Genomic DNA, 11,279 nt, shown 5'->3' with positions numbered 1-11,279 from the left:
ATAACAACCCACTAGCAGCCTGCTTAGGGAACTTTTCCCTACCTCACTGACCGGTATTGCCTCAGTGGCTATGTCTGTGGTGCTAAAGAAGCTTCAAAGCTGCCCTCAGGGCCATCCTGCCCACCTTTCATCCCGCAGTCTTCCACATGTGCAGTCCCAGGCATAGCGGTCAAGGTCGCTGTGGCTGCCTGAGAACCTGTTAATGTTCAGGGGAGATAACAGAGGCTCAAGGGAGGAGATAGCATATGGAGCACAGACTGCATAGGAATACTTCCAGCCCTATGTTATAAGCACAGGAGTTTTGTTGTGCCCCTGAAGCCAGGTTGTCTGTATTCATTAGTCTTCCCACATCTTATATTAAGGCTATTAATTTTTTAGAGGGAATAAAATTAACAATGCTTGGCTATTCTTTCCTTCAAGGAATCCTGAAAGTAATCAAAAATAGGTCCTAGGAATCCTAGGTTTTTTCTCTGATATTCAAACCACTCAGCACCACTTTTCCTAGCAGTTCATCCGTTTATCTGAACCTGAGTGTTATGCAACATAAATTGAAAGGCAAGAAAACCAAAACCAAATGGTCATGTCTACTCTTTTCACTACCACCAGTCAGTGACTCTTAGTTAGCACAAAACCATTCAGCATAAATTTTCTTGGCTTTACTGCAGACCAAGGTCATAATCAAGTCATAATCTTACTCTACGTAATTATAATATACAGTAAGTACAAGGCTATTATGTCTGGAATTGAATGACAACCAGAAAACAAATCTAATTCCATTCCTCTGAAACCTAGTACAGAGTTCCTAGTGCTTAAGAAAAATGGCCCTGTATTTCTACCATCTAGTAACAAAAATAATTATGGAATCATACCTGACAAAACCCTTTTTTCCACATAAGTAGAATTCACATCTACCCATGAATGAACATCATGCTTTTCTTTAACTGATTAGGAGCCTAAGGTGATGGTTTACTGTATATGTTTCTCTATGAGTTACTTGGCTTTGAACTTCGTGTTGAAAATTTAACGAGGCTACAATCTCTGCATCAAAGGCACAGAGAAAATGACCCAAAGGAACCGAAATGCTTTCACAGGAAGCCTTTTTGCATGCTCGCTGCTGTGGCTGCTTCACAGTTATGGGTGTGTATTATGTAAGAAGAGATAAGGAAGAAGAAAAAGAGGTAAAGAGGAGAAACCATCCTTGGTGCCCTCTTCTAAAGTAAATATTGATGTCAGGATAATGAACAGTAGCTAGTACTGGAAGGAAACCTTAAAGTGTCTCTGTACTCTTAGAGACGCTATGAAGTCTATACAGACAGATTTTGGGAAAGACATTATTGCCTTTGCAATACTGTTAGCAAAATGATTCAGCAAATGTACACAAATTAGCTCTTCCCTCATGTATTCTTTTTCGCTCTGATCGGGACATTTCTGGTTTTGCCTCTCAGTTTGCACTTAAAATTATTCTCTAAAGCTCAGATCAGGCAGCCTGCTGAAGGCAAGTGAAATGGATAAGGATCTGCCTTGGTGGAGGCAGGAGAAAGTTTAGAGAGTGGCACATCTTGCAACAATGGGTGTAAAGATGTCATTCGCCATCCTTCCCCCTCTCGCTCTTCTCTAACCTTCCGCTCCTCCAAGCCTTTTATCCCTTTCCAGATACATTCCTGCAAATTATTAAGCAGACACATTTCCCAGAAGGATGCAGGCTTCAGGAAATCCCTTTTTAAAAGGCCTGGTACTATAATCAACAAAAGCTTTGTCTTTGGAAATGTGGGTCGTGTACAGGTTCTTGTCAGTCAACAGGAATCTGAGAGAGCCCAATTCCCGACCGCCAGGAGGGGGAGCTAAGGCAGCAGGGAACTTTCTCTCCCCTTTATAAACAAATAAACGAATAAATGTGGGACTCATTTTCTTCCCACTTTGTCTGTCTCCACACACATGCACACACTTCTACTTCCTCACAGATGTCTGGGATCGCCAGCGATTGCTGGCTTGTTTGACAGCGTCTCTGTGGCATGCCTGACAAACTGTTGGAGCAGTACAGCACTTCGTTTCCGGGAAAATTATTATTTCTATATTCTAATAATGTACATCATTCCCAGCTTGAATTTTATGTACACGGTTCAAGACTGTTTCTTACTTGTGGGTTACTACAAAGTGCAGTTATTGCACGGATATGAGAAGGCATGCAAGAGGGAGAGGGGAAAAGAGAGTTAACAACGGAAAAAAAGAAAGAGAGGTTTATGAGGGATACAGCTCAGCTACAGCAGATTTTTCTCATTTTACAAATTGGTAGGAACCAGTGGCAGGTCAAAAAAAGAGAGAAAGAGAGAATGAACTACAAGACATAATCAGTAGAGTCACCACTGTACTCTGGGAAGCAGGCTTGAAATAGCTACAGGAGCAATGGCATAAAGGCTTCGGCTGGAACCATGAATTCAAGGCTGCCATTCATCCCACCAGGCACTGTGCTGTGTCACATGTCCTACTCAGCTTCTCAGACTTGTCCATAAGTGGACATTGAAGTGCCCAAGTTCAGATGTGGAGAATACAGCCTGCCTAGATTAACATATCTTCGTTCGTGCATTCACTTTAACATTTATTTATGACAGAAGGAACTTATTCTCCAAACTTCATGTTGCATAACTTCATCAAGACTGTATCACCTGAGATAATTAGTAAACCTCTGAGCCCCAAAACATTTGTGTTTCCATTCTGTGACAAAAAAAATCACCCCTGCTCATGCACACAGATGCCCTATAGGTTCGTATAGTTTTTTTTGTCATAGTCAACGTAAGTCCAAGAATATGACTATTTTTAGTTATAAAAAACAGTATACCCCTTTCAGTTTCAGAAATGAAAGACTATAGAACATCTAATGGAAAACATCAAAGAAAAAGCAAGATAAAAAAGCAAAGAAAAAGCAGGAAAAAGCAATTTCCTACTGCAAGCTGCATTAGTGGACACTGTTGTGCTATCCATCCAAATTTATCTTTTGGTTTGTCAAACCACCCAGTCCAATCTGAATGCCTGTCTGCATGGATTAATCCTGCACAGACATTTGCTATTGATTGTTTCAGCTTCTGGCAGAACCAGAAGGAGAGTTCTAGAAATGGAAGACTGACACTAAGGACTTCCTGCCTGTGGAGTCCCGAATTCCAATGTAGGATTCATCAGAAACAACTATTTCAGCTAATTGTAGCTGTCAGAGTAAAGGTAATGAGGACACACGTGGTAAATTAAAAAGCAAAATCTTTAATTGCCTGCACAAGCAGGTAGGACTCCCTTATACAACACGAGGGAGAAGGAAACGTGCAGAACTCCAGGTTTTTACCTAAAGTGAGCTTCAAAGTTGTACAGGACTTCAAGGCAGCCCAAAGTCACTGATAGCCCAAGCATCTGTTTATAAGGAAGTATCCCTACTTTCATTATAAAATTGCTGATTGTTAAAAATTTACTCCAGATGGTGACCATCATGATATTTTCACTCCAGTGGGCAAAGAGGAACAGATGATCACCTCCAGGACTCATATTAAATGGAGTATTGCACCTACCAGCAAAAGGATATTGGTGTCTTTATTAACCTTCCCCCAAGGCCTCGTCTAATTTTTCACCAGTCTAATGCCGCACTGTTCAAAACTTAACAAATTTGTCAAAAAGTGAGAATGATCTATTTAGTATGGTGAATTAATTCCCTAGTTGTTCATCCCCAAAGAACTGATCTCATGTCTTAGGTGAAATAGTTTTGATGGATCTCATCTAGGACTCCATAAACTCAGCAATGTACTATGAGATGATGTACAGCCGGACTGAGAAAGTTGGAAAAGGCAAATGACAATAGTCTTACATGAGGAGCTATCTGGAACATTTCAACAAAATGCATTTTCATTAAAATACATGATTTTACTGAAGCCAAAATGTTTCATGGAGATTTGTCGGGTTTGATTATGTTTTCAATACGAAATGTGCCCGAGGTCCAATGCTTTCTGATCATTTTGACCAGAGGCAGAGAGAGAAAAAAGGATAGAGGAAGAGTAAAAAATTGAGCTTTTTACCCAAAAAGGTAAGTTTTCACATAATTTAATTTCATGAAAGCATTCATAAAATAATGTTTACATTCCACGTTTTAAAACACCGAAAGTTGTTGCGGAATTATCTGCTTCTGGACAGCTGTACTTAACATGGTAAAAGGAAAAGAAAGGCATTCTTTGTTTGCTTTCTTGACCCTTTTCCAGAGGGCTTACAGCTTTCTGTGACAAAAACTGGACAGTTCTGTTTGAGAAAAACTAATAATACTAAGCTAATTTAAAATAATTCCCCTTTTGGAACACAAATGTTCTGTGCTGTGTTTAGCATAATGCATTTTGTGCTAAGAAAAAATGAAGGCAACCTGCTGTTTCTTTGCAAGTAAATTGGTCCCTACCTATAAATTATTCTACCCTGTGAAGCAAACAGTTTGCTTTTATCTAGAGATATGTGGGCAGCCTGGCAAAACGTCTGTGGATAATTTGGAAATGCTGCTTTTAGTGACCTAAGTGACTAAACACTGCTTCTGTGGAGACAACATCTTGACACATTTTAAATGTGTTGCATGGTGCTACATCATTGATGAGATTCTGCATGGTGTCACATTACTTTGTGGGGTATAATTCATTTAGGGTCTCAGGCAAATGAGTGTGGGCTGCCATGTTCTTATCTTCCCTATTTGTAGCATATGGCCCAGGGAGAAAATATGGCACTAGCTGCCCCTCAACCTCTTAGGCACCTTGATATAAATAAAGCTGAAAGTATCATCATACTTTCTTCTTTCCAACAAAGCCAGATGGAGATCTCTCCTTCCCCTTTTAACATTACTTAGCATGCTGCTTCTTCACAGTACTAAGTACTACTCCATAAAGACTGTTAAGGAGCTATCAAGAAAGATTAATAAAGTTGTTTGCACCCTAACCGCTTCAGAAAACCTGTCATGTATGGTGTAGTCACTCACGGGACCGCTGAACAAAAGATGTTCCCCAGCTAGAGAATAAATCTTGCTTCTATGACACAGCCCCTGCGACAGGCAAACAGAATGTTATCAAACAAATTTTTTAAATCATTGCCATCAGATAGCCAGTTAACAGAAAAAGGGAAAGATATTAAAATGATGGATGAAGAATGTACAGCTAAGCCTCCGAAATCCCTATTCAGCTAAATAGCTGAATTATTTATCAACTGTACAATATCTCAGCATCAATAGTGTCTGACAAGGGTCTGGGGATCTGGATTTGTTATCTTTTCCCAGTGATTCAATTACACTTTTCTGTACGCATAGGTGGAGAAAACGCAATATTCTCACTGCTCCAGGAACGACACTAGAGCACTTCATACAGGAAATACCTTGTGCTCCCACGTTACAACAAAATAAAAAGTTTTATTTTATAGCAATATGAAACACTAAAGATGCAGCAGTAAATATTTTATAGCAGTACACAAAAACATCCAGCATGTGGTGGCATTCTTTCAAAATCCCCTGTTTACCTGGACATCAGTAGAACCAGTGATTTCCCTTAGACTACAGAGAGGAAAGAAACACCAGAGGCAGTAGGGGACAACAGTTTCCCAAGGATACGGACCATTTACAGGTATTTTTTTTTCTAGTTAATTTTGTTTGGTTTGGCCATTTATTTTTTGCTCATTTGCATTCAGGATTCCAGTAACGCTGTATGATAATAACTGTTTTCAGTGAGAGGGTCTTCTTGTTCCTCTTCAGTATTGATGGCCAAGCGCATATCCTAAGAATGTACACATCTGAGGAATAAAAGGATTGAGGAAAATACGAGAGGTGGTGGGATGAAAGAATTTGTTTGGTGCAATGGGGATGGGAATCCTCAATTCCTGACTGATGGAGAGCAGACTTTTTTGACATGTTCCTCTGGTTTAGTTCTCCTTTGGTAAAAGGGTACAATACTACTTTTCCTCAGCAGTCATTCAGATTTCCCATTTAACTTCAAAGTTCTTTGAGAAAGGGAGGCTGAATGGGACTGCACAGAACTTAACATAGGGCAGATTCAGTTTTAGGTACAAGTGGAAACAAGAACAAGCTAGAAATAGTAAACAGACATTTCTAACCCAATGATTCTCGGCCACGGAATTAAAACCACAAGAAGATCGTGAGAGGTCTTAAGGGATCACAAAGTAATAAATAAAGGCAGCGTCAGCCAGCAAGAGCACTGCTCCTGCAGGATGAAGGAGTGCAGATTACACGTTTAAAGACCGGCTGCAACACTTTACATCGACCAAGGAACTACTAGCTGCCTTTAATTTCTGGCAGCAGCTCAGTTCCCTGGGGAAGAAAAGACAGAGCAGAACAAGAAACGGTGTTTACATCTGCAGCTATGATTAAAGTCCCTTCTCAGCCTTCCTCCTGCTCTAGTCTTTCCTTGAAGGAGCAGAGATACTGCCAACACAAGGGGTGCACAAAGACAAAGCAGAGCCAAATGCACATCATATTTCCAGAAGCCGGAAATGTACTGCTTCAGCCAGTTTTGCTTCTGCCCCATGCTGATGGCTGCAGGACAGAGTATTCTGTGTGAATAGTTTCACATGTTATACAGCATTGCAAGTCTGTGAACAGAGGAAAGAGGACACGGTAATGGCAGTAAGTCTAATTTTCTCCACAACATACAGAATGACAGGAAAGAGCCTGCCATCTATGTGTGTTTATGAAGAAGCTGCTCACAGCAGATTGAATCCCTGGTACTCTGTCCTAAAGTTTCCGTCATTATATTTTCTCAATAACTGCTCTAAATCTTTTTTTTAAGAGCTCTCCTAAGCTTATTTCACTTAGAAAGTTCAAAGCCTTCATGTTGAATGAATCCTGACAAAGATAGAACAGAGCACAGAAAGCAATTCAGCTTTGTGTTTCCACTTCACCCCTTTGCCTTTGAGGTCTGTATGTGGTTGCATCAGTGAGATCAAAATTGCCAGCAGGCCCATGAACGACACCTACCAACAGTAGAGCAATAAACATGGTCCTCTGCCATTAATGCTTCACAGTGGGTGCGGACAGCCAACAAGAAATTTGTGTGCCACTTAAACTCTCCTGATAGCTTTCAAGTGGGTCCTAGAGGTAGAGAAGCCTGGAGTTGGCCTTCAGCCCAAAAGCAAATTCCATCTGACATGTGTCAAAGCATTTCAGGCAATGGACTCCTTATCAATATGTGTCCTTGTGCTACTTTTCAGCACAGTCGTTATTACAAGGATTCACAGCAGTAGCCTTATCAGCATTTTGTGCTTATACAAAACTAGACATCTCGGATGAGTTCAGGAAGGCTGAGAGGCAGCGCACAATAAAACCCAAGAGAGAGCCAGAGGGAGAAATATTAAAAAAAAAAAGAGTGAGATAGAGTTTTAAGCTATTCCACAGGCAGCAAAATATGCCTGCTCAAAAAGGCAATTATTGTTTTCATCTGTTTGCAGAGCACTCTATCTATTCAGGTCACTGCATGAATCAAAAAAGACGACACTCTTTTATGTTTTCTATGTAGACCTCTGGGTACTTTAAATGGACCTCATATGAAGATCTACTAAGGGATTTGGGTGTTTTCTGATGGGTTTTTTGCTTGGACTAAAAACAGAAGTAGGTCCCTAATATAAGTATCTTTGTAAACATGGGAAATCTTGGATCTCGACCTATGTCTACACCAAAACTTTAGATAGTAGAAGCACAGGTTCTTTACTTCTATTTTTTCTAATAAGGCATATATTTGCTGTAACGTACTGATGTAAGGTAAAAAGCCAATGTTAATCTTACATCCAGTCCATGGTATTTTCAGCAATTTTACCTCTGCTAGTCTGCTCTTACTTCTACACAATCCTTTTATAAGGGGGCTATAAGATAAAGGAACTAAAAAGAAAACCAGCTTTCATGGCCAGGGAAATATTCCTATTGCATACACACGTAACAGCAGGCATAGGCTTGCACCTTCCTGTTTCATTTCATATTGGATACATACATGCAGATGTGGAAGGATACCTATGGAGTAGATAAGAAAAAAAAAAAAAAACAAACACAAAATCCTCCGCTTTATGAACAAATGAATGGCAGCAGAACCTACGAGCATCCTGGAAAAAGTATTCTGAGAAGTGGAGTAGCTGCAGATGTTGCTTTGATTATACAAAGGAAATTTTCTTATAGTGCAAAGCCCTCTTTACTCCACCTCTGGTTTTGGGCTACTGTGTCTGTGTTGTGTTAGTCAGGACATACAGCCTAGACAACAGAAGCGGCACTGAGGATGAGAATAAATAGGAAGGGGAGAAGTCACCTAAGCCTTCACACACACACACACACCCCCCTTCAGTTTGGATTTGGGAGGAATTTATCAGACATTTCACTCCAGATCTATCTAGGCATCTTTGACCCATTATAGTAATAGCTGACCTTAATTCAAAAAGGGGTGTGAAATAATAAAGGACAGAAAATGAAACAGTTGCAGCTATTCCAGAGGATAACAGACTTACTGATTCCTAAGAGCTTGAATGAGCTCAGCCTACAGCAGTGGAGTTTGTTTACTGTACAATATTATTTTGGAAATCCTTTCCTTGCTAGCTCAATCAAAATGAACTGCATTTCCGAATACCACACATCCTGAGAGATACTGCCACATGCTCTATCCAAACACAGGCTTAAACTAACCCACCCTGGCAGCAATTATCTTCAAGGCTTTTGAGCCTCTTGGGAGATATTGCCCTCCTCTGTTCCAGTGAAGCAGAAACCCATCTTGTATTCAAGGGAAAAAAAAAACAAAAAACAAAATGTTTCCACTTTCACTGCAAATACTTTAAGCATTAACCCTCCTCCTCCCCCAAAAATTTACTCAAATTTTCTGTGTAGGATTTATATGAAGGAGGAAGGCTTGCCAAAGCAACAGTGTTCATTATTTTTACTAATAACCAGCTATTTCTGAAGCACAGATAAGGACTGACTAAGCACTGAATGTTTAAACACATTCACTGTGGCTGTTCTGTTAACTTTCTGAGGTCATTTCCCACAAATCATTGAGTTACATTATAACAAAAGAAAATTTAAGGTGATTTGCATAGGTACCTGTAGCAAATTAACTGTAAATTCACAGGCACCAGTCTTCACCTGGGAAGCTCCTGACTCCTACTGCCCAAAAATAAGCACTGAACTAGGAAAATTCCTGTATGAAAATCAGATTTTTAATACTAAGAGCCACTGAGATTCATGAAAATTATTAAGATATCTGTTTAAAACAGATAGTACCAAGTACTCTTCTACACAGCAGATAGTGAAGTGAAATTTGATGCCACAGGTGCCTGTGGAGCAGACAGTTTTGGCAGGTTCAAAAAAGGATTCCACAATTTCATGGTCTCTAAAAAGGTTCCCTTAAAGAGAAAAGGAATGTATCTGATAGCTTAAAAGTCATCAACACAGCACAAATTCTGCATTTTGAAACTCTAGATAGCTGCTAATGACCATAAATATAGTATTAAACCTAAACTGACCAAATAATGTAATCTTAAGCAATTGTTATTTACTCCTGAGCATTCCAGATGCAACAAAAAAGGAAAAGGGAGTCTTCACTGCTCTATTCTGCTTTTGAGGCCATCAGTTTTTAAAGCGAGAGCAAAAATAAAATGGTAAAACCATGATGCAAAAATGTGCTTGCAGGGCTACAGTGAGTTCTAGTTCCCTAAATAGCAATGCCCTGCTTTAGCTTTAGAGGAAACTTTGCAGAGTGAAGTAGTGACCGCAGAAGGAACTGAAACATATCATCATGTTTTGGACTCTTCTCTTCAATGACCCCTGAACCTTTCCTGTAGAGAAAAACCCAAGCCACAATGTCTGTATATAGATTTGAGCTGCCTTGATGCTCAGACGGTTTTGAATCTAGCGGTTCAGTCTGAACACATCTGTAATTTTTATTTCTCTAAGCTTTGCAGAAACATCATTAAATTCTTTTTTTCGATTCCATTTGTATTCTTTGTATGATATAGATGGGATCTTTCTTCTCAGTCTCCTGACCAAACTTTCGTGAAAGAGGTCATTAGACCAGCCACTATATAAAGTCTAAATAAAGTCTGTGAACTTGCTAGGTTATGTCTTTTCCTTTTTGACTGCTGGGAAGATCGTGGAACAGAGTCTTTTGTAAGAAGGACTTGCTCACAAGCTCACTTCACCTCCTTTGAGATAAGATATTTTGAAAGAGTCTTATCTTTCACTAACCTATAGAATCCATAACTTTGGTTGTGCTTCAGTGCGAAGAGAGTTTAGCAAAAATGTTAGCTCTAAATTTTATACTTTTAACAAGTAACATTTCAGAATAAATATAGCGATAAAAAGAAACAAAAGCAGAGGATATCCACACCTTTGTCTCTTCTGATCCCACACTCAATTTCATCCCATCACCACCAGTAATACCTCAGCACCCATCCTGATCAATCCCTCTCCCCTTTTGGTGGACGAACATTTCAAAAACTTCCACTTCTCTCTGCCGTTATTACCTAGGTAATAACAATCACATTTTTAAATTTTTTTTTTTTTTCCTAATCTATCATTATTTTTCTGCTGTTTGAAAGTGCTAAAGTAAATAAAATAAATTCCAGATACGGTCTCAACAGCTATAGTACTGGCAGTCCGTCAAAGTTTGATAACAGCAAACAAGACTTGCTTATTTTCTCCTTCTCTAGAAAATTCAGTTGCAAATTTGTGATCACAAACGACAATTTCCTTTCCATGCTGTATTTGCAGTATCTCTGAGAGAGTCAGCTCAGCTTTTGCATCAGCTACTGCAGGACATAGTGAACATGATCTTACAGTGTTAACACAGCCATGAAGCTTCAAACACTGCTTTATTGCTAAAGGATAATTGTATCCCACGATCTGTTGGGCACAGTCATACCTGTCATTGTATATGTCTTGTCATTATTCACTTTTGATCGCCCTTTCTAATCCAGACTAGGTCAGTAGTGTCCAGCCATCAGTCATTAGAACGGGTGATGAGTATGCTGAAAAATGAAGTGGCAACTTAAGGCTATTCCTTAGGTGAAGTAGAGTCTGAAATGGTGTGAAGAGGAGGCAGTTGCATGTAAGACAGTCTTATTTCTCTTTCCTGACGCCAGCACCAAACTTTTGATTAATTACTGAGCTAGGAGCAGTCAGACCTCTAAAAGGGGTGCTTGGAGAGACTAGTGTCACTCCACTGATAGAAAAAACTCTACTTTTCAGGCTCTCTTCCTTGTAGACACTGTTTTTTCTCTAACAAGGTCTTTGGGTGAAA

This window comes from Vanellus vanellus (genome assembly GCF_965231255.1).
Source record: "Vanellus vanellus genome assembly, chromosome: 6".
Lineage (NCBI taxonomy): Eukaryota > Metazoa > Chordata > Aves > Charadriiformes > Charadriidae > Vanellus > Vanellus vanellus.
The sequence above is the reverse complement of the archived record's forward strand: the minus strand, read 5'-3'. Positions refer to the sequence as shown.